The sequence below is a fragment of the Mauremys reevesii genome, linkage group 2 (genome assembly GCF_016161935.1).
Source record: "Mauremys reevesii isolate NIE-2019 linkage group 2, ASM1616193v1, whole genome shotgun sequence".
Classification (NCBI taxonomy): domain Eukaryota; kingdom Metazoa; phylum Chordata; order Testudines; family Geoemydidae; genus Mauremys; species Mauremys reevesii.
Window position 1 is genome coordinate 269,278,831 of NC_052624.1, and position 21,518 is coordinate 269,300,348.

General features: G+C 43.9%; 1 protein-coding gene and 1 long non-coding RNA gene across 2 annotated transcripts in view; one reads left to right on the plus strand and one right to left on the minus strand.

The window, feature by feature from the left end:
- The window catches only part of LOC120397331, a 188,544-nt gene that overhangs the window by 15,428 nt on the left and 151,598 nt on the right, over positions 1-21,518 (minus strand). The window lies entirely within an intron of this gene.
- Positions 1,610-5,871, plus strand: LOC120396632. The gene is made up of 3 exons (XR_005593261.1): positions 1,610-1,662; positions 4,025-4,105; positions 5,639-5,871. It is a non-coding gene; the product is annotated as an uncharacterized LOC120396632 (long non-coding RNA).

Here is a 21,518-nt window from a genome sequence, read left to right on the forward strand (position 1 = left end):
ACTCCTGGAAGCGGCCGGCATGTCAGGCAGCGGCTCCTGGGGGGGAAGGACAGGTGTCTCCGTGTGCTGCACCCGTCCACAGGTACCACCCTCACAACTACCATTGGCTGCGGTTCCCCATTCCCAGCCAATGGGACCTGTGGGGGTGGTGCCTGCAGACAGGGGCAGCACACAGAGACCCCTTGCTCCTGCCAGGGGCCACAAGAATGTGCCAGCTGCTTCCATGAGAGGCGTGGGGCCAGGGAAGGCAGGGAACTGCCCGGTAGCCACCTGAGGTAAGCGGCACCTGGCCGGAGCCCACATCCCAACTCCCTGCCCCAAGTCAGAACCCCTTCCCACATTCTAACTCCCTCCCAGAGCCCGCACCCTGAACCTCTCCTGCACCCCAACCACCTGCCCCAGGCTCAGCCCGGAGCCCCTCCCACACTCCAAACCCCTCAGCCCCAGCCCAGAGCCCACACCCCCTCCCGTACCCCAATCCCCTGTGAGTGAGGGTGGGGGAGAGCGAGCAACGGAGGGAGGGGGGATGGAGTGAGTGGCCTTATGGAAGGGGCAGGGCAAGGGTGTTTGGGTTTGTGTGATTACTGCTATTTCTATATTTTCTTTGAGGTAGATCCTGGGTTGCACTTACATTCAGAAAGTGATCTTGTGCTTAAAAAGGTTGGAGACCACTGGCTTAGACAAACACCTGTCAGGGATGGTCTTATCCTGCCTCAGCACTCGAGATCTCTTCTACCTCTACATTTCTGTCATTCTATGATCTTGAGACTAACTCTATTCTAAACCTTGCATCAGTTTTGCCTGCCCAATGAGCCCTGGACTAAGCCCCTTGTCTGCTCTGTGATAATTCAGAGAAGAGAGGGAACATAGTTAATTATCTTAATTGGCAACTGTCATGTTCCTATTAGGGCATATCTGCAGGGGGAAATTATTTCGTGAGAATTGGTACATTTGAATATTTGTAAAAGTCATTTGTCATTTCTCTGAAAAATTCTTTCTTTGAAGATAGAACCTTGGTCTCCTATCATTAACGTTATGTGCATAAGTAATGAAGAATTTATAGTGACCTCAGCAAGTTAATATTGCTACCTACTCCACAAATTGCATCGAAAGTTTTTGACCGTGTCGCCTTCTTTTTAATGCATTTCAATCCGCTTTCTAGCCTTCAAGATTTAAAGTACTGTTGAGGGTTAATGGCTGCAATCCAGTGGTCTGAGGTTAAAGCCGGTGCAGGTGGGTAGCTGAATGGGGTATTGACTGGGTAGCAGTGGAACAGAAATAGGGAGCTCAGAAGGTTTTTTAATGAGGGATTGTGCAGGAAAGAACGGTTGCTGAAATTCACGATAGTGCATAGGGAAGTCATACAGTAGTTATTATTATTCTTCATTATTTGTACAACCTCATCGGGGACCAGGACCCTATTGTGCTATGCAAGAGGCAAACATATAATTGCCACTTACGTGATACAGTGGTCCTTGTATTGGCTTTCTGCACCACGGTGAATTTTGCCTGGTGTGAATACTGAGCTCTGTAACTAAAACTAAAAGCAAGGGAACTTCTGACTCCATTACAGAAATCTGGATTCTGCAACTCTACATTGCCTCTTCCAAGGGAGCAGGCATACTGATGGGGCCAGAAGAGTGCAGTGAATTTGATTTGAAGGTGAATGTTCTTCTTTTTTAACCTGGCTAATTTGTCTGGAGACCTTCCTGCTGATGGCTATCTGGGGTGGAGATTACATTTCAGCCGGTTTGTAAATGGGAAGTGCAAATGGCTCTCCTGCAGAATATGCAATAAGTAACCTTTCATTGGGCAGAGATTGAATAAGACCCAGCTTAATACTTATTACATCAAACATCTGTCTGTCTCTCTCTCCACTTTACTGTGCATGTGGATGAGCATTAGTGATTTCATCAGTGGGCAATTATACTCGGTAATTGTAGAATTCTAATGTAAGTCATCCAGGGCCAAGATGTGGCCTGGTGTAAGTGGGCGTGACTCCTTTAAGGTCAACAGACAGGCTTTCACCAGGTCTGAATGTGGCCCTCATTCAGTAGACACAAACAGACACCTGTTATCATTTACCAGAGCATAGTATAACTGTCTGCCTGATCATTTTCCCAAAGAGGATGCAACTGTAATGGTTTTACTCTTATCTTCCTTGCCATGTAGAGTGCCTGGCCAACAAAACAGCAGCTTCCAGCATCACATTAAAGAGACCTGGTCTTGTTTTAATCTAAAACATATGCATTCCATTCCCATGGAACCTTTCCTAGGTAAAAGAAACTGATCTGCTTAGTTGCAACAAACTCAACCTATAGGTTTGCCTCAGCTTCCTTTGTAGTAAAAGGAAACTGGTCCTGCTGACCTATTCACATACACACCCCTATTCTAGACTACAGATATGTCTACACTGGATCTGGCTCAGTGTCTAGCTCAGGAAGACATAGCAGCGCTAGCTTGATCAGAGCTAGCATAGGTATTTCTACTCAAGCTGGAAACTATACCATCCAGCTCCAGTGACGATATTCTCCAAGAGTATACTTACAAACCAGGCCCCCATCTAATCTATTGTTCGGTAGCCTACCTAGGCATTTATACCACACTCATCACTGTGGTATCGGCATGAGCCCCACTTAGGTTTCAGATTCTCCCTTGCAAAACTTTTCTGAATGCTGTTCATGGTCCCACCCAGCTCTCACAAGGGTGGGTGCCGTAGAATAACTAGATTCAGGACCCCAGCACAATCAGCTGAGCTCTGTTAGGCAGCTGACAGTGGTGACCCTCCACCTCTTCAGCGGATAGTTTCAAAAACAAAGGTTTCAAAAGCCCCTCCATGAGTTAGGAACACAAATCCCATTGGCTGTGGGTGGAACTTGTGCTCTGGACTCCCTTTTGAAAAACCCCACCCATTATATCGAGAGATATTTGGAAAGAATTAAAAAGATGGTTTGGGAGCACCCTCAAATGTAGCCATATATATATATATACACACACACACACATATGTGTGGGTGCCTCAAAACATTATTCATTAGCCCTCTCTGAGCGTCCTGTGGTGGGCCCTGTGCATATTACTGTGGTGGCAGCAGACAGGAGTCAGCAGTTGGTTTAATTTAGGGACAGAGGAGAAGGGATAATGGTTTTTATGTCAGGCTACTGCAAAATGCTGGTGCCAACATAATCTGATGGGATCTCTCACCAGCCCAGGAGAGAACAAGTGCCACACTCAAGGCTGTTCAATCCCTTGCCGCACAATATATTAGTCAAACATGCACAAACTCATGATGTAACACATAAGAACATAAGAATGGCCGTACCGGGTCAGACCAAAGGTCCATCCAGCCCAGTATCTGTCTACCGACAGTGGCCAATGCCAGGTGCCCCAGAGGGATTGAACCTAACAGGCAATGATCAAGTGATCTCTCTCCTGCCATCCATCTCCATCCTCTGACGAATAGAGGCTAGGGACACCATTCTTACCCATCCTAGCTAATAGTCATTTATGCACTTAGCCACCATGAATTTAACACAACACAAATAAGCCGCCAGCTTTATGATTCCAGCTTTTAGAGACACGTGATTACTATTCATCATCTTGTAGGTCTCAATCCCACTGGGAATAACGACAGGATGGAGACAGACTGATGATCGAAAGGGACATAGTGAGGGGAAGGGAATGGAATATGTGTCTCCTCTCAGGCTGATTCAGAACAACTCTCAGTCAGGATGGAGAAGGGACCAGGAATGAACACGCTGCTAATCTCTTGGACAGCAACCTGCATATATCTGGATCACTGTGGCAGTCTAGCAAGTAGGGGTCCTACCATAATTATGTCAATGACAAATACACACTGCCTTCACATTTAATATAAAAGGCAGCATAGCATCTTCAAGCAGGGACAGTTACTGTTTCACATCATTTCTAGAATGGAGGAAGCAGCCACTTGCCTAGGAATCTATTCAAAACTGATGGAAGATTGTGGCATGGAGGGTGATCTTATTTTAAAATCTCTCCTCTAAAGGGGTCTGGACTGTGGTCACCTCTGAGACTTCAGCCAATGTGAAAACCTAATTAAAGTGAAGATGGCCGAGCTCGAAAGAAGGTAATAAAGCATAAACTTCTTTGATAATTTTTGTCTCCATATCAACCAGAGCTTTCAGTTTCCTTGCTCCATTATAAATATGTCATTTGAAAAGAAGAAAACGACACTGAGCCGGCATGGGGACTACAAATACAGATTAGAAAACACGTTAAAAAGCCTTACAAAATGGTATTCGGTGACTATATGGGGGTGCATTATAGAGCAGGGGGGTTGAGGGGAAGGAAAGCAGTAGCTAAAGATAGTTGAAAACATTTTGGGTTTTAAAATGTACTGTCCGTTGAATAGTGGGGGGAATCAGTCTGGTCTGATGAGCTGCTCTGAGAAATTCCAGCTCTGAGGCCAGGTAATTCTAGCGATAAGTATAAAAGACGGAGTCTTTCTTCCTTCTCGGCTTTTCAACTAACAATTCTTTTCATCCAGCTTTGGGATGAACATCATAATTCATCATTAAATGGAGATGGGTTGAAAAGACAAGCACAGAGAAGCTCAAATCAGGCCAGGTGTCTTAGTGAGAGGGCATTGAGATGTTGCGATTGGAGATGCAATGGGCCTAAATCGTGCCCCATTAGCTGAGAACCTGAGTTCAAAGGAGAGGGGATTGCTCTTCTTTCATTTTAATTGAAAGACTTTGTCCCAACCTCACTTTGGTAAAGATAAAAAAAAAGTATGGAAGTTTTAAAAAGTTCAAGAAACATTCTGTCAGAAAGAGACATCGAAGAGCTTTCCTTTCCTTGCCGAAACATTTCTTCTGCTATTTATTGCTTCCGTTTTCCACAATGGCAGGTCACCAGCCTCTCTAAGAAATAGGAAACCCCTCAGTAAATAACTCAGGATCCATAATGTCCTTACAAGGAAATACAACAAATCTGTAAAAGCAGCAAAGAGTCCTGTGGCACCTTATAGACTAACAGATCAGATTCTGTCCTCAACCCCCATATGTACAGTCATCTAGGGGAGAGAATGGGCCTGGCTCCAGAGGAAATGACAGCAGAATATGACCCATTGTTGCCAGTGCTTTGGCAGCTAATATTACATCTGCTGCCTTTCTTTTCACCATTCATTCAAGCAAAAATTGTGCTAATATTTGTCTGGCACAAGGTTTTGCATACCAGCAAACCTAAGCAATTTGTAAAGAAGCAATTAACTTCCTTAGAAATTGCTTGATTTCCTTCTCTAATCATAAAAACACAAAGTACAAATAGCACAAGCTCTCTCATTAGAGAAACGACCTTGCAGCTCTCTTCATTGTTGTCATTCTGCTAGGCTACGCTGTAATCATTATAAGTTAGAGTCCTAATGATCATTCTTTACCCACACCTCTCTAAAGCAAAATTCCTATTGGATCAAATCTCCAGTTTTGGGTGAAGTGGTGTAAATCTGAAGTAGCTGTTGAATTCCAGGTGTGAGAGCAGTATTCTGCTCACTGACTTCAATGCCAGTCTTTCCTGAGTACATTGTGCTGCCCAGGGCCCTGTCTGTTCTTTAGGAAACAACCATCTACCTGTTGCTGATTATCACACTCTATTCTGCCAGTTTCACCTGTTGCGAGGAATCCAGCACAGAAGGCCTCTAACTAGGAGTCATTGAAGACATGAATTACCCTGGGTACAACAATAGCGGATGGAGAGTGAAACTTAGCATCCATTTAAAGGCTTTGTCTGTGCAAAAGCTAACTCAAGTAACTTGCCGACTAGCAGGGAATAAAGATCTCTCTCTGTGAGAAGCTGCAGTATTGTGGCTGCAGACACTCTTTCAACTGCCTTCAATAATGCACTGTAATATTCCAAGGGTTTGTTCCAGAGTCTTGTCTTTTGTATTCTAGTTATTAGTTAATTCTTGTGTGTGAATTGCCTAATAAGGGCAAGAATAATTCTGATGTAACGCCTCTGAAATTAAAGGAGTTACACACCAGGGTGTTTAGATGTTGCTTGAAATTATTAGAACTGGGGGCACTGGCTGTTGGGCATCTGAAAGGACAGGAAACAGGAAGGAGGGGGGAGGAGTTGAGGAGGCAGAGTGAGAGTTACAGAGGGTGAAGCAGCAGCTTGGAAAAGAGATTTCCACTTTAAAAATAAAGTCCTGTTGAAGTTTATTAGTACTTTGCCTGGTTGATACAACACAGGGCTGGATATAGTCCCCACAATCTCCTCATGGGTCAGATTCCATCACTCTTACTCCTGCTGAATAGAACCTAGTGGGACTTCTTGCAGAGAACGTTAATATTCATAATTAGTACAGGGCTTTGATTCCTGTTCCTATGGTGCCTATAAATTATTTGTTTTAATATTGATTTTTATTTTTATATTTGTCTTATGGATTTCTGCCTATGTAAGAGGTATATTTTAGGCACATCCTAAGACACTTGAAAAAAAACAGAATGACTCAGAAATTTATTAACATAGAATCATAGGACTGGAAGGGACCTCGAGAGGTCATCTAGTTCAGTCCCTTGCACTCAAGGCAGGACTAAGTATTATCTTCTAGACCATGCCTGACAGGTGTTTATCTAACCTGCTCTCAAAAATCTCCAATGATGGAGATTCCACAATCTCCCTAGGCAATTTGTTCCAGTGCTTAACTACCCTGACAGTTAGGAATTTTTTCCTATTGTCCAACCCAGGGCCGGCTCCAGACCCCAGCGCGCCAAGCGCGTGCTTGGGGCGGCATGCCATGGGGGGCACTCTGCCTGTCGCCGGGAGGATGGCAGGCAGCTCCAATGGACCTCCCGCAGGCATGCCTGCGGAGGGTCCGCTGGTCCCGCGGCTCCGGTAGACCTCCCGCAGGAATGCCTGCGGATGCTCCACCGGAGCCGCGGGACCAGCGGACCCTCCGCAGGCACATCTGCAGGAGGTCCACCGGAGCCGCGGGACCGGCGACCGCCAGCGCGCCCCCCGCGGCGTGCCGCCGTGCTTGGGGCGGCGGAATTGCTAGAGCTGCCCCTGGTCCAACCTAAACCACCCTTGCTGCAATTTAACCCCATTGCTTCTTGTCCTATCCTCAGAGGTTAAGAAGAACAATTTTCCTCTCTTCTCCTTGTAACAAACTTTTATGTACTTGAAAACTGTTATCATGTCCCCTCTCAGTCTTCTCTTCTCCACACTAAACAAACCCATTTTTTTCAATCTTCCCTCAAAGGTCATGTTTTCTAGACCTTTAATAATTTTTGTTGCAGTTCTCTGGAGTTTGTCCAATTTGTCCACATCCTTCCTGAAATATGGCACCCAGAACTGGACACAATACTCCAGTTGAGGCCTAATTGGCGCAGAGTAGAGCGGAAGAATTACTTCTCATGTCTTGCTTACAACACTCCTGCTAATACATCCCAGAATGATGTTTGCTTTTTTTGCAACAATGTTACATGGTTGATTCACCTTTAGTTTGCGATCCACTATGACCCCCCCATATCCCTTTCTGCAGTACTCCTTCCTAGGCAGTCATTTCCCATTTTGTATATGTGCCACTGATTGTTCCTTCTTAAGTGGCGTACTTTTCATTTGTCCTTATTGAATTTCATCCTGTTTACTTCAGACCAAAATAAATAGTGGGGCTGTGGGAGAATGCAGTGTCCTTAGACAAATTGTCCATTTTATGGTCTATTTGCTAGAGGTGATCGCTAGTCTGTACTCCTCAAAAGGCACAGAACTGAAAATATTATAATACTACACCCATCTTTCTAGAATGCCCAGTGCACTGAAATGGATTGAACAGGACTAAATGTACTCTACAGCAAGAGTAAATGGAATTTTCTTTCCTCTAGGGTTCCACAGATATTCATTTATAGGCAGTAATTGGTCCAAAATTCCACCACACATTTTAATGTTACATCAAATCCACCATTCTGCTAGTTACTTACATTAGTCTATAGTGAAGCATCAGCTGATCTTTAATATCGTAGTGTTTACTGAGACTGTTTAGTCTCTATAATTATCCAGAATGCCCATCATCTACACTTTTCTATGTCTCAGTCCCTCAGATAGAATTCCCAAACCCTGTTTTGGAGATGAAAGACATTGTGCTAAAATTGAGTCCTTGGCCTTGTTAATTCATTCGCCAAACTGCTACTGTATTGGATAGCCAGGGCAGAATGGCCTACATGCTGTACCACAGCGCTGGCTGAACTTGAGTGATTGAAGAATAAACAATCAGAGCAATTTGTTGATTTAAATGAGCACAAGTTATGCTAAACAATGGTTTACCAATATATCAGAAGTCTGATTTACTGTGTTCAGAGGCACATATTGCTCAAGACAAAATGGAAGTTCTGAAAGCTCTCAGTTCTGATGAGCGCCATATGTTTTTTATTGAACAGATAAAGAATAAGGAATCCAAATATCAATTAGCTGTTAACTTATACTTTACAGAATAATCCCATTGATTGTAGTGCAGTACAAGCAAACCTCATTGGTGTAACTCAACATTTCAAAGACAGTGATACAGTTGTAAAAGTACAAAGGCAGTTAAGTATTATTACTGGGTATCGGATACCCGTAAATGTGTAGATTAACCCAATATGCACCTTTAAAAATCAGTTAGAACATTGCCAGATGTTCAGGCAAATGACATAAAATTACAGTACAAAGGTCTCTAGGAACTTCAGCCAAGAGTGTTTCATGTCAAAGTTGTCTTTGTGTGCATGTGTGTGTACTTACAACTAAAAAGGAGAATTTAATGATGAGTAAGGAAATGTGTATATGCCAAGTTTTATGCAAACCACCTCCTGTATTTACTGAAATTGGTGCTACAGCAAGTGGCTCTGACAGGTAACCAGTTAGCATGTTAGGATGCTCTCCTGAGAGAGCAAACAGATTAACGTTTCTCAGCTGAGACACAGTATGAATGAGAGGGTCAGGTTATATTGGTTATAGTTTATGGACAGCGTCTGTTGTCTACTTAGTGTGTCTTGGCTCAGGCTGGAATTCTCTGGGAACGGATGGTACCTACTGGACGGAATAGCCTGGAGGAGGGATAGATGAGTCTCTTTCTAATCTCTGGTCTTGTTCAGTTCTGGAATTCTAGTATGAGCTCATCTAAACTTTGAACTAAACAGATGATAGAGAATGAACCAAGCAAACGATGAAGAGGCATCCCCCATAAGTGTTCGTGCTAGATTTACTGTTCCAATTAGCTGTTGTTACACATGTGAACCACTTGAAATTAACTGTGATAAGAGCCCCTTTTGGAATTTACTAACTGCAGTCTCTGAGAGATAAAATTTGGGGTCCTGCACTGAAATTAACTGTTGATTTATTCATTTATCAAGACTCCTGAAATAAGCATGTCGAATTGCCCTCTTTATTAATACTTCTAAGAATGTTTAGAATTTTACTACCATTTAAACAAGAGTTCCAAAAAGATACCGTATCAATTAATGGTCTTGTTAAAAGTCAGATGGTATTTTTACAACACCAGCAGAACTCCCTGTTACACATTAGACACCTTGGAACGAGTCTTAAGTGCCAAGACGAAAAGGAGTGCTCATGTTTTTATTTGGAAAGGTCCATTGCAGTGATGTGCTGCCAATACTTTAACAAGGGACTCCGACAAGAAATCTCTTCCTTAGCCTGATAAACCCCTCCTCTCGGGGGGGGGGAGGGGGCTCACTCAGGGAAGAGGATGAAGGACAAGGGAATCCATTCCTTTGTTTTCCTTTTAAATTTTTCTTTTCATAACCCCAATGAAAGAGGCAGCTCTGCTTGCCAAACAAACTGGTACTTAATGCAATCACTGGAAATGTTTATATTTTTCTTTTTCAGTGTGCTGAGCATACAGCACAGTGTTCCACTTCTCCAGGGATCAGTGAGATGGCTCAGGAGACCCGCACAGTTAGCCAGGTGGAATTAATATGCATCATCCCTACCTCCTCCTTCCTACCACCAAACACTCACCAATCCCAGGAGGGTGATTCTGAAAATGTAATACAGGCTGAAGCTATATGAACATTTGCCTGGGCATGTCACCATCGTTAGAGGGGAACCCCAGAACCACCATCAGGTGGGGGAAGCCCTTGGCAGCTTGAATCCATTAGAGCAACATTGCTTGAGAGTCTGGGCAAAGTACTGGTGCAAAGTCCCAAGGCCTCTTTTAAATCCTCTGAAATCTGAGATCTGGGGACAGAGCCCCCTTGTTCATTCCATAGGGGAGCAATCTCCACTCACACATATATTTGCACCCCATGGAACCTTTCTCTGTCCCTAACCACTTACTATGTTTTTTCTTCTGGAAGGGAAAATCCTCCCAACCCCTAATTACTTTGGGCCTTATTCAGCACTGCTTCTTTCTCAGGCACCACTCCTGTTCAGCTGCAAGGGGAGGTCAGAGAGCTATTTGCCTGGGATTTCAATAGAGCCCTTACAAAGTAACGGGACTGGGCTTTGTACAGCAAATTTAATTTAGCAATCAAATTCATGTTTCAATATTGGCCAATGAAATCCTGCTTATGTTTACTTGATACAGTTTATTGAAAGAATACTCTGAAATGTAAATGCTGGATGCATTAAGACAATTGAAGATAATTTTTTCCCTGTGAGCTGATCGCGTAAACGTCCATGAGCAGTTAAAGCCGGAGAGTGTGAATAAGTCACATGATATTTGAGAAACACTTAAGAGCTGGAAGTAGGAATAAACGGACCAATTCTTGTGGCCTTTCAGGGCAAAGCAGGCAGTACGTTCATGTACCAGAAATATACAGATAAGAACAAGGGGCAGATCCTCAGCTGGTGTAATTCAGAGTAACTTCATTGAAGTCAATAGAGCTCTGGCAATGTACGGCAACTGAAGATGGGGACCACAGTGCACATGTCCATTGTGCTTTCCCACTCTTGCTGCGCAACAACTTCTTCTGCCAACAGAAATGTAGGAGAGAGAAGTGATTCTGCAAATGTGTTTAGTGTTGGGGGAACAGTGGGGATTTGCATTAGCCCCACCGTCTGGGCCACCAAAAAGAGGTGGCTGTAGGATTTATGAGATTATGACTTTGGTGGAAACAACTGTTCAGAGAATCCCACATGAGCTAATTCAGTTTCTTATCCCCTACTACGCATGCAGACCCCAGGATGTTTGTTGTGCATAGTGGTTATTTTTATTATTCCTCTGCATGCGGTTATAAAATGTGCCCTATTCCTCTTCCGTTTGGGTGCATTCACTACGTTTAAAAAAAAATACAAGATTATAACAAACTATGGGCAAATAAACCTCCCCTAGAGTAATCGGAGCAAGCCTCGTGGCTTAAAGGAACTCAAACATACCATCTCTTCCCAGCCATTTAGCTGAGCACTCTGGGCCTGAGCCAGCAAAGTACTTGAGCCTGTGTGTAGTTTCAGACACATGAGTCACATCGCTCCAGTGGTACTACTCATGTCTTGAAAGCTCGGCATGTGCTGTAGTGCTTTTGCTGGGTCAAGGCCAGGGTGCTCTGCATCTTTCAGGAGTGAGAGCGTAAAACTGGAGGGACCTCCTGTCCAAATCTTTATTCAGGCAAAGCCCCTGGGTAAAGCAGTTGGGCCTTAGCGGAGGGTCACCAAACGGTGATTCTGATGGACCAGCAAGCATAGGTGGCAAGTTATATGGGCCCATGGGGTGCCCGTGCTCCACCAGTATTCAGGAACGTGGGCCCAGCTCCACCAATGTTTGGACTTGGATTTTCAGAGCCGTCCCATCCATAGGATGGACGGGGCAACCGCTTTGCGCCCCATGCATTGAATTAGGTCAGTATAAATACATCCCTTAGTGGACAGGGCACTGGACTGGATGCAGGGATTTCGGTTCAATTCTTGCCCCTGTGACTGGTTTTCTGGGTGACTTTGGGCAAGTCAGATGCCTCCCATGCCTCAGTTTCCCTATCTGTAAAATGGGAATTGTGATACCTCCTTTATAAAGCAATTTGAGATCTACAGATGTAGTGCTCATAAGAGCTAGGTATTATTACCATATACCAGTACACTGAATTGTAGAGAGAAATGATTTGACAGAGGTCAGATAACAAGTCAGTAAGAGAGATGGGACTAGAATCCAAAAGTCTTGACTATTAGACCTCTACTGTAACTACTAAATAGCCCTTTCTAGTACACACTTTACCTGGAAAACTTTGCGTTCTAGTTTAGAGCATCTAGGACAAGCTGTAGTGTTCGCTATAGTGAAAGGTGAACTTTCCTTTTTAATGAGTGCAATTTATCTAAGATTTCACTAAGTTTTTAAGTAATTATTTCAGAAATCCTAATTACTTTGATGGAGACGTTTTCATCCATCACTTAAGATATCATCATCTGACAAGTGACTAAGAGAGGCCTGCTGTTTGTGAAATTCCAGACACCGTCTGTATTTAATTCAGTTGAATCTGCATAATACTTGGGATTAAGTTGTTAAGATGTAGAGAACAAAAAATAAATAAAAAATTAACTAATCGATAGCTGGAAAAGGAAAAAAAGTGTCATGTAAGCAGAGCTACTCTAGCAGCGCTGAGCAGTTAGAACAACAAGCTGCTAGTTGGCCATGTTCAGAAAACATATATCATGGAATCACTGTCAGAATTCTATGTTCCTAATTCCTGCCAAAACCTAAAAATTGCCGGTCTACAATTACAGCTGAGAATCTATTCGCAGAAATAGGCCCCAGTCCTGCAATGAGGTCTGCCCAGACAAACCACTGCACTGAACTCCAGTGACTTCATCAGGGCTTCGTGCAGATAAAAGGGTGGGATTCATTGCAGGATCAGAGCCGTAAAGCGAGGTTCTGTGACAGGCTCGGTACTCTCAACCCCTACTGAAGCTTCTCTTATTGGATCGCACCTTTAGTCATGGTTTGCATCATCCTCATTGTTCCACCACCTACACCCAGCCTCAAAAACTGTTCTATGGCCTTCTCCCACTATCTTGTGCCTTCTTCCACTGCACCTCCCAATCCTAGCCTTCACCCTCGCCTCATGCACCCTCTGTTTCTTCCACAAGGCCCAGTGGTATAAACATTGAAAAATGATCAGATTAAGAATGTGAAAAAATAAATGCAATCCCATGCATACAAAAATCATGAGTAAGGCCCTCCAAATCATGAGATTAAAAATAAATAAAATAAATGTTGGGGTTTTATTTGCCTTCTGGTTTTTGAGTCTTTAGTGGGGTTCAGGCTTTTCCCTACAACCACAAAGGCCAGAAACTTGTTTTATTTAAAATTAAAGCTGACATTTTCACATAATCACATGACTCCAGGAGCTGGGGCTTTTTAAAAATTGCCTGATATCATGATACCCGTGATAAAATTGCAAGAATGGGCAACACTGTAAAACTGTCTACAGTGACTCTTTCCTCAGTGAGTCCCAGTGCACCTCCTCCCTCAGTGTCACGCTTGTAGGTTATAAACTCTGAGGCAGGGACTGTCTTCATTTTGGCTGTACAGCACCAAGCACTTGGCTGGCACATAAATAACAGCCACAATGTGAGATTAGGCCATTTGGCACCTAGCCCTTCTCCCCTTTCCAGAGATCCTGCGATATGAAATCACTTCCTCCTAATGCCTATATTGTATTCCGAGGACCCCAGATATGCACAAAAGCCTCTGTTACAGGAAGTGACTCCTATCTGCCCATTTGTTCTTTAAATAAATGTCTCTCAACCTGCAGGATTTAAATGGCAGCCAAATGGGGCAAATTGCACTTGGTTCCCACTGCCTGGCTCAGTTGAAGCATGCTGAGTAACTAGTGGTCTGTGGAGTGGTGGTCTACAGGGAGCTGGCTGGTCATGTGATGCTGGTTCCTCCTCCTCCTTTCCAGCTGAATGAGACTGAACAAATGAGAGAAAGAGATGCCACAAAGAGCTGAAGCAAACAGCGTGACTAACATTTTCAGCAGTGACTAAATGCTGCTTGCACTTGAGAAAGTTTCAGATAAACTAATCCCTCCTAAGGCTGGCCCATGAGTAAGCAGTTGCTGTAATTTCCAAAGGGATGTGACGTTATTGCATATGGGAGAGGAGTAGGTCTCTGCGGTCACCCATGAGAGAGGAGGTTAGCTTCAGCAAGAAAATGACACAATTAATATGTTGCCCACACTGCAAAAATTTGGGAATCCCCATACTCTGGATTTTGGTGCTGTAGAAGTACATTAGCTGATAGCTAAATACCTCAGGCCCAATTCACTGGCACATCCTGGCTGCTTTGTATTGCTCTAACAGCACAAAGAATCTGTAAACCTGGGTTAAGCAACCATTTGTTGTCACTATTTAATTTCTGTATTACAGTAGCACACTTGAGGTTGGGACCGGATTGTGCTAGGTGCTATACATAATAAGAGTGAGTTTCTGCCCTGCAGGGCTTACAGTCTAAATAGAGAACACAAATCAGGGGAAGATAAGTAATTATCCCTGTTTTACATATGGGCACTGAGGCAGAGAGATTGAGTGATTTGCTCAAGATCACTCAGGAAGTCTGTGACAAAGCTTACAACTGAACTCAGATCTCTTGAGTTTCAATCCAGAGCTGTAAATGCAAGACCAACTTTCCATTCCCCTAGTGGGGAATTCTCCAGTGGCATAGTGCCTCCCTAGCAGGGAGTGTGGCCAGCAGGAAAAGGAAAATGCTATTCATGAGGTTGTGGGAAACTGGTGCAAAATAGAGCAGCCTTGAGAGTGCTCTAATATGCACCAGTAAGCAGACCTGCCCAGAAGAGTCTTCAAATCAAGGGAATGTAAAGGTTGCTTTCAGCCACCTTTGCATCCCAACCTGGGCTTGTGTTAAGCACTGTTTGGTTGAACCAGAGAATCTGGTCTCTTCTCTCCTGACTCACATTTTCTCTCTAACATTTAAGCTCGAGTGCTGCTTTTAGGGATTTGTACATAGCTGCATGTTGTGCCAGGAGTCAGGACGTTCTGACATTAGTCATGGCAGCAGACTCCCATCAGGCAGCATCATTTGCTGTAAGTGTGGTCAACATGAACCCAGAAAGGCTCTGCTCCAACAACCAAGGAGATACAGGACAGCAGATCATTAATTATTCCCCTTCCCTCAGAAACTGAACAGGAAAATAAATAGATGCGCACTGTCCATTCAGAATTCCTGGTGCCTGAGCTCCTAGCACATATGTGACAGGTAAAGATCAGTTAATGCCCCTCTGACAGAAGATCACTGGTTTGTGCTTCTTCACTGATTTATTGTCAGGTCGTCTTCTCTATCATTTTGCATTGCTCTTTCATAACTTTGGATCGTCCCTCCCTGTGTTTTATATTTCCTGTTACTGTTAGATGTATTTATTTCATATTCATTTTTTATGAACATCTCATCCTTCCTTCTATAAGGCCATCTGTTCCTCTCCCATCCCTCCCTCCCTCCCCCAGTGCTCTGTTCCTACCTCCCAGGGCTCCTTGATAATAAGATCTCTCAGCAAGTTAAGAAGTCTTCAATTAGACTGTAGCTTTCTATCTAAGACAGCAATCTCAGAAGAGCCCCAAGAGTTCCAATTTCTCCTCCTCCTGTTTTGATGCACTGATTATCCTCTTGTCGGATCAATAGCTCATCTATTTCTAGGGGTAGTCTAGCACTCTGGTGCTAAATTAAAACAGATAGAATCAATCCTCAGTTAATTTCCCCAACCAAACAATTGATATCTCTCTTCTGGTCCTCCGTGTGGATAGTGTGAATTATATAATACTGACATGCTATTAGGCCTCCCCAGACAAAGTACGCACTTTTATAATGCTGAATTACCCTTTTTATTAATAACTCTCAAATGTGACAAAACAGGGGATTTGTTTTAGAATGTTGCATAGACCCTGGCTGAACTTGTTCAAACACCCAGGTATGGTACTGAATAAATCTCTAATTAACAGTGGATTTGGGTTTTTTTTAATGTACTTGAGGTGTAAATTTGAGAGTGGTTTTAAGCTTAATGTAAAAGAATATTGCCGTTAATTATTTCAGATCAATTGTTATGCTAATAGTAAACAATTGCTTCTCTCCTTACTGTAAATTAATATACCATAAGTAACTATAAAGGAAGAGATTATGTAACAGTCTTACAGGGAGCACCAAGATTTAGTGCTTAACACGCTTTTAGAAATGTGGAGCTTGATTCTCCACTGCCTTGGATCTTGTGTGGTGCTTAAGTTCGTCCCTAAAGTTGCAATGAAGGCAACAAGACATAAGCACTTGTTTAAAGTTAAACAAGGACTAAAGTGTTTTCCTGACTCAGGGCTTGTATGAGTATGTGGGCTGCAGAGGAAACTTTCAAAGCAGAGATGTAGGGCCTGATTTTCCATGGCTGGCCCATTGTCTAGTCATTTACATCTGTACAAAGAGATAGCCAAGTGTATTTATACTATTAGCATCAGGCTGAGTGGAAAATTCTTATTTGGTAATGTTTTACACCCACTTTGCACAAGTGTGCATGGTGACGTAAATCAGTGCAGCTCCGCTGATTTCAATGAAGCAATGCTGATTTACCCCAGCAGAAGATTTGGTCCACCAGGGCTGGGGCAATGAAGCATCATGCCCCAAATCACCTAATTTCTCCACTGAACCATTCTCTTATTACACATGTGAATTGCTGGGGTCAAACCCTAATTTAGACCAGCTTATGGTGTGGCCTCTGGGCTCTTAAATGTCATGATCCTACAGGTCATCCAATCTTTGGCATTTTGGCCCACTTCTCTTTGACAGTTACCTCTATCTAGGAAGCTCTACCCAGCTCTTCCCTCCTCCTGAGGCACTTGTTTAACTCCATTACAGGTTTATGCGCACAGGGGTCTTGTTTCCCCTCAACAACTGTGGATGCACAATTCTTATTAATGTCAGTCAGAGAGGAGACTAGTTCTTAGCTCTCAAAAATCACAGAAGCCCATGATGCAGACAGCGGAGAGCAAAATGTTTTGATTAAGACTAAGTCAGTGCTTTTCGGTTTTAGACTCTACTGTATAGGCAGCTGTCACACTCCCGGGCTGAGCTGAGCTCCATCTCCTGCATTCTCACCAGGCAGCTGTGTTCAAACCCATGCAATGGATCCGTGTGCTTCTAAGCTCCCCTGGCTTTGGGCAGGCTCCAGCCAGAGTCTGGCCTCTCAGAGTGTGTCCACAATGCAATTAGACACCGTGGCTGGCCCACACCAGATGACTCGGGCTAAAGGGCCCAGGCTAAGGGCCTGTTTAATTGCAGTGTAGACTATCAGGCTCGGGCTCAGGCAGTGGTGCTGGAACAATCTTTAGAGGGGGGGTGCTGAAGGCGGAAACCATGTATGTGGGTTGTTATTACTACTTCAAGCCAGGGGGTGCAGTAGCATGTCCAGCACCCCTAGTTCCAGCACCTATGGGCTCGGGCTGCAGCCTGAGCTCTGGGACCTTTCCACCTCGCAGGGTCCTAGACCCTGGGCTCCAGCGCAAGCCCAAATGTCTACACCACAATTAAACAGCCCCTTAGCCTGAGTCTGCTGGTATGAGCCAGCCATGGGTTTTTAATTGCAGTTTAGACATACCTCAGGTGCAATCCGAGGCACAAACTCTCTGTCTGGTGCTGCTTCTAGGGAACGGGACCCTGTGGTCCAGATGCCCTGGGCCTCCACAATTGGTGCTGACCTCCTAAGACACCCCAGTGGTTCTAGCACACCCTCCCCAGAACTATACTCTCCTGGATACTCTGGTTTACAGTTTAACCTTCCTTGTTCTGCTCAGTGAGAGAGAGCTTCCCAGAGCTGACCTTGTTCTTTTATAACTTTCCACTCCCCTTTGTCACATGACCTTCCTGGGCAACCTCAAAGCCTATGTCACATGATCAAGATTCCATTCCAAGTGCTCTTTTGCTTAAAGTCTGAACTGAAAAAAATTGGTTTCTTGCAGCTCAGCCACCCTCTCTAGAATCAGCTCCATGTGTGGCCAGAGTAGACCTATTCAGATGTTAATGAGACTTGACATTCCTGCAATAGCTGTCTAGGTAGAGTCTGTGCAGTATGTGATGCAATCCCTTTTAGCAAATGGCTGATTCAATATACACTGAGGCATTCAATGACACAGCAATTCCATAAAATCAGACAGAATTCAGAAGTTTTACACAGACAAATTCTACAAATCTTTACAGTAATGAAAGCATTTCAACTTGAGAATGGAGTCTAGTGATCAGAGCAGAGGGCTAAGAAGTATCAGTCACTGGCACATTGTATGGTTGTGGTCAGAACACTTAACTTCTGAGCTCCAGGTTCCCCAACTCAGTAAAATGGTTTCAGTCACAGGCCCATCACAGAGGTGGTGTGTGTGTGGTATATTCAGATATACAACTGTAATACCTTTTTGTTTTCTTTGTACTGCACTTTTAAATAGCTAATAATATCTCTGCTGTCTGGTGATATGGGCAACCATTTTGTGTTCAGTTCAGTGCAGACTGTTACAGAGAAGGCACGTGCCTTGTGATCGCTCACATTTGTTCTTTTAATCTAAACTAAAAACCATTCCAGCTGAAAATATGGGAGTCTAGTCTTCGTATGAAGCAACATAAGACTATGAGACTTTGTGAGCCACTTGTAAAGTATTTTGAGATCTGGGATGCAAAGTATTATCATTATTGCTGTTATTTCTAGAGAATATATTATAAAGTATGTTGACTTTTCCCAGCATGTCTCGGATGCTTACACCACTTCTAAGCTCCGTCACATGACCTTGTTTCTCAATCAAGAGAGAGAGATGGATATTGTACATTCTAAAAGTAAAATAAGGTTTAAATTTGCTGTCAGAACTTTAATTAAAACACGTATAGATCAACTTTACCATGGCAAATTGTCTGTGCCACTATTACTATAGCAAGATGAATGTTAGCTGTGAAAACAGGCAAAGTGCACTCCCCTAGACTAATGTGTAATTTCATAGCCATTGATTTTTTACTTTGAAAATTCTCCCACATGCTCCTGGGAATTGGAACTTGTTACAGGTGACCTGGCAGCAGTGTTAGCAATTTTTTAAAACCTTTTATGAATGTGGGAGATCAGTTCTTTGGCCCATTCAAGTTTTACCTTGGCAGTCATGACCCATAAATACTCACCTTCCTGGTTCTGAGCTAAAGGCTAATATATGAATGACTAGATTTAAGAGATAATAGTTAATTTACAGTTTTTGACCTTTTTGGGTATTGGAGAACAAAAAGCTTTAAAAAAAAAACTATGGGGGCTAGTTTTGCAGTCAGTCTGAGCACAAGACGTCTACAGAATTTGGAGGGATAAAAAGAGAAGGCCACGACCTCACCTAGTGTAAATCAGTTTAGATGCATTGATTCCAGTGGAGCTGTTTTGACTTACACCAGCTGAGGTGTATTCTGAGACTTCAAAACATAAAAAACCGCCATCAGATTGACAGCATATGTTCTGTAGCATGCAACTCTTACTTTGGGTACGTCTTCACTACCCGCCATATCGGCGGGTAGCAATTGATTTCTCAGAGTTCGATATATCGCGTCTCATCTAGACGCGATATATCAAACTCCAAACGCGCTCCCGTCGACTCCGGAACTCCACCACCGCGAACGGCGGTGGCGGAGTTGACGGGGGAGCTGCGGACGTCGATCCCGCGCCGTGAGGACGGGTAAGTAATTCGAACTAAGGTACTTCGACTTCAGCTACGCTATTCACATAGCTGAAGTTGCGTACCTTAGATCGAACACTCCCCCACCCCTGAGTGTAGACCAGGCCTTAGAATGGTTGCAGAGGTTAGCAAATGGACACCCTCAATGAGGAAATTAATATTTTTAACAAACTCAAAGTTAGGATGGGCACTGCATAGTCTTTACAGCTTTTGTCTTCACAATTTCCCTGTGATGTGAGAAAGCACTATTATCTCTCTTTTACAGATGAGGTACTGAGGCATAGAGAGGCTGCGTGACATGCCCACGGTCACACAGGAAATCTGTGGTAGCGGAGGGATTAATTGGCTAGCATCCTAAGCAGTGGCCCATCCTTCTTCTCCAAGAGAGTTGAGTTTGTAGCTTTCTGGAAATGGCTATGCATGCATGGCTCCCCTCACCAGTATTAGCTCCCTCTGATCAACCACAATGGGGCAATTAGGAGGGAAACACAGGGGTCAAGAATGGCCATAAGAAAGGGAGATGAAAGAGGGAGGAAAGAATGATTTTTTAAAATAAAAAAAAAATGGTGGCCCTTTTTGGAGGGATGCTTATTGCTTCTTAATTGTATGACACTGAGGTACCATGGTGATGGACACATGACAAGTGCCTGTCGCTGGACCCCCAGTTGTGGTCCAGCTGTAAAGTATTAAGTAGAATGGCTGTCAATTGTGTTCATGCTATCGATAACTGTTAAGAAAACATGTGACCAAGGAGGGGAGGCATATAATATCTGACCAAGCTGCAGCTGGCATGGGACTTGAAGTGGGGAGGAGGCCTGGGTTTCTGGGGCAGAGGTTTGACCTCTGGCCTAAATCAGAGCAGGGTTGCTTTATCTTACAGAAGCTTACAATGGCCCCATTTAAAGTCTTTGGGCTGAATATAAGGGTGTCTGAGTGAAAATGTATAGCCTGTGATATACAGGTCAGACTCGGTGATGTGATAGTCCCTTCTGGCCTTAAACTCTATGAAACTATGAAATACCACAAGGTGTGCAGGAGCAATGTATGCCCCTCTGCCCCCCAACATATTCCCGCTGTTAGAGGGGCTGGAAGGGGATAGCCTAAAACCAATTACACTGGCTTTTGTACAACCCAGGAATTCTTGTGCTCCAGTGGGATCTCCAGCTGGCCACGTGGGCCAGCTTGAAGCTTGCCTTGTGCCCCAGAGTGGTGCAAAGAGGCCTCACCTGGGGCGAGGCTATGTCCCTCAATACATACCAAAGTGCCTCACTGATGAACATGCAGCACATTTTGGGCCTGAGTCTGCTCTCATATCCACCAGTTTTGTATTGGTGTAATTTCAACCTCCTGATTTACACCAGCATGAGATCACAATCGGGCCCAGCAATTGTTTCCGAATGAGCTTCTTTACCGTCCCTGATTCTGGCCAGTAGTTGGCTGTTGGAAGATGGCAGGAGAAGCAGGTGAGAATTCGGTCATCCAGAAACCCGCCACAGGTAAACCATGGTCCTTATTATTACAGACTATTTAGGGAATTTTTATTTATCATTTGTATTGTGCTAGTGCCTAGAAGGTCCAGTCGTGGACCACGACCCCACTGTGCTAGATGCTGTACAAACACAGAACAAAAAAAGTGGTCCCGACCCTCAAGAGCTTACAAGCGAAGTATAAGACAAGAGAGACAGGAGTATACAGACAACCTACAGAATAGTACCAGGGAACAAAGAGACAGTGTTAGTCATCATGATTGGCAGTGGCATCTGCTGTAAGGGAAATAAGTGTTGTGCTGAATGTGCCACTCATGTCACTGTCTAATCTCCTGGGTGGAATTGGCTAGAGAACTGTACATACAGATACAGGGAGCTCACTTTTTTTTT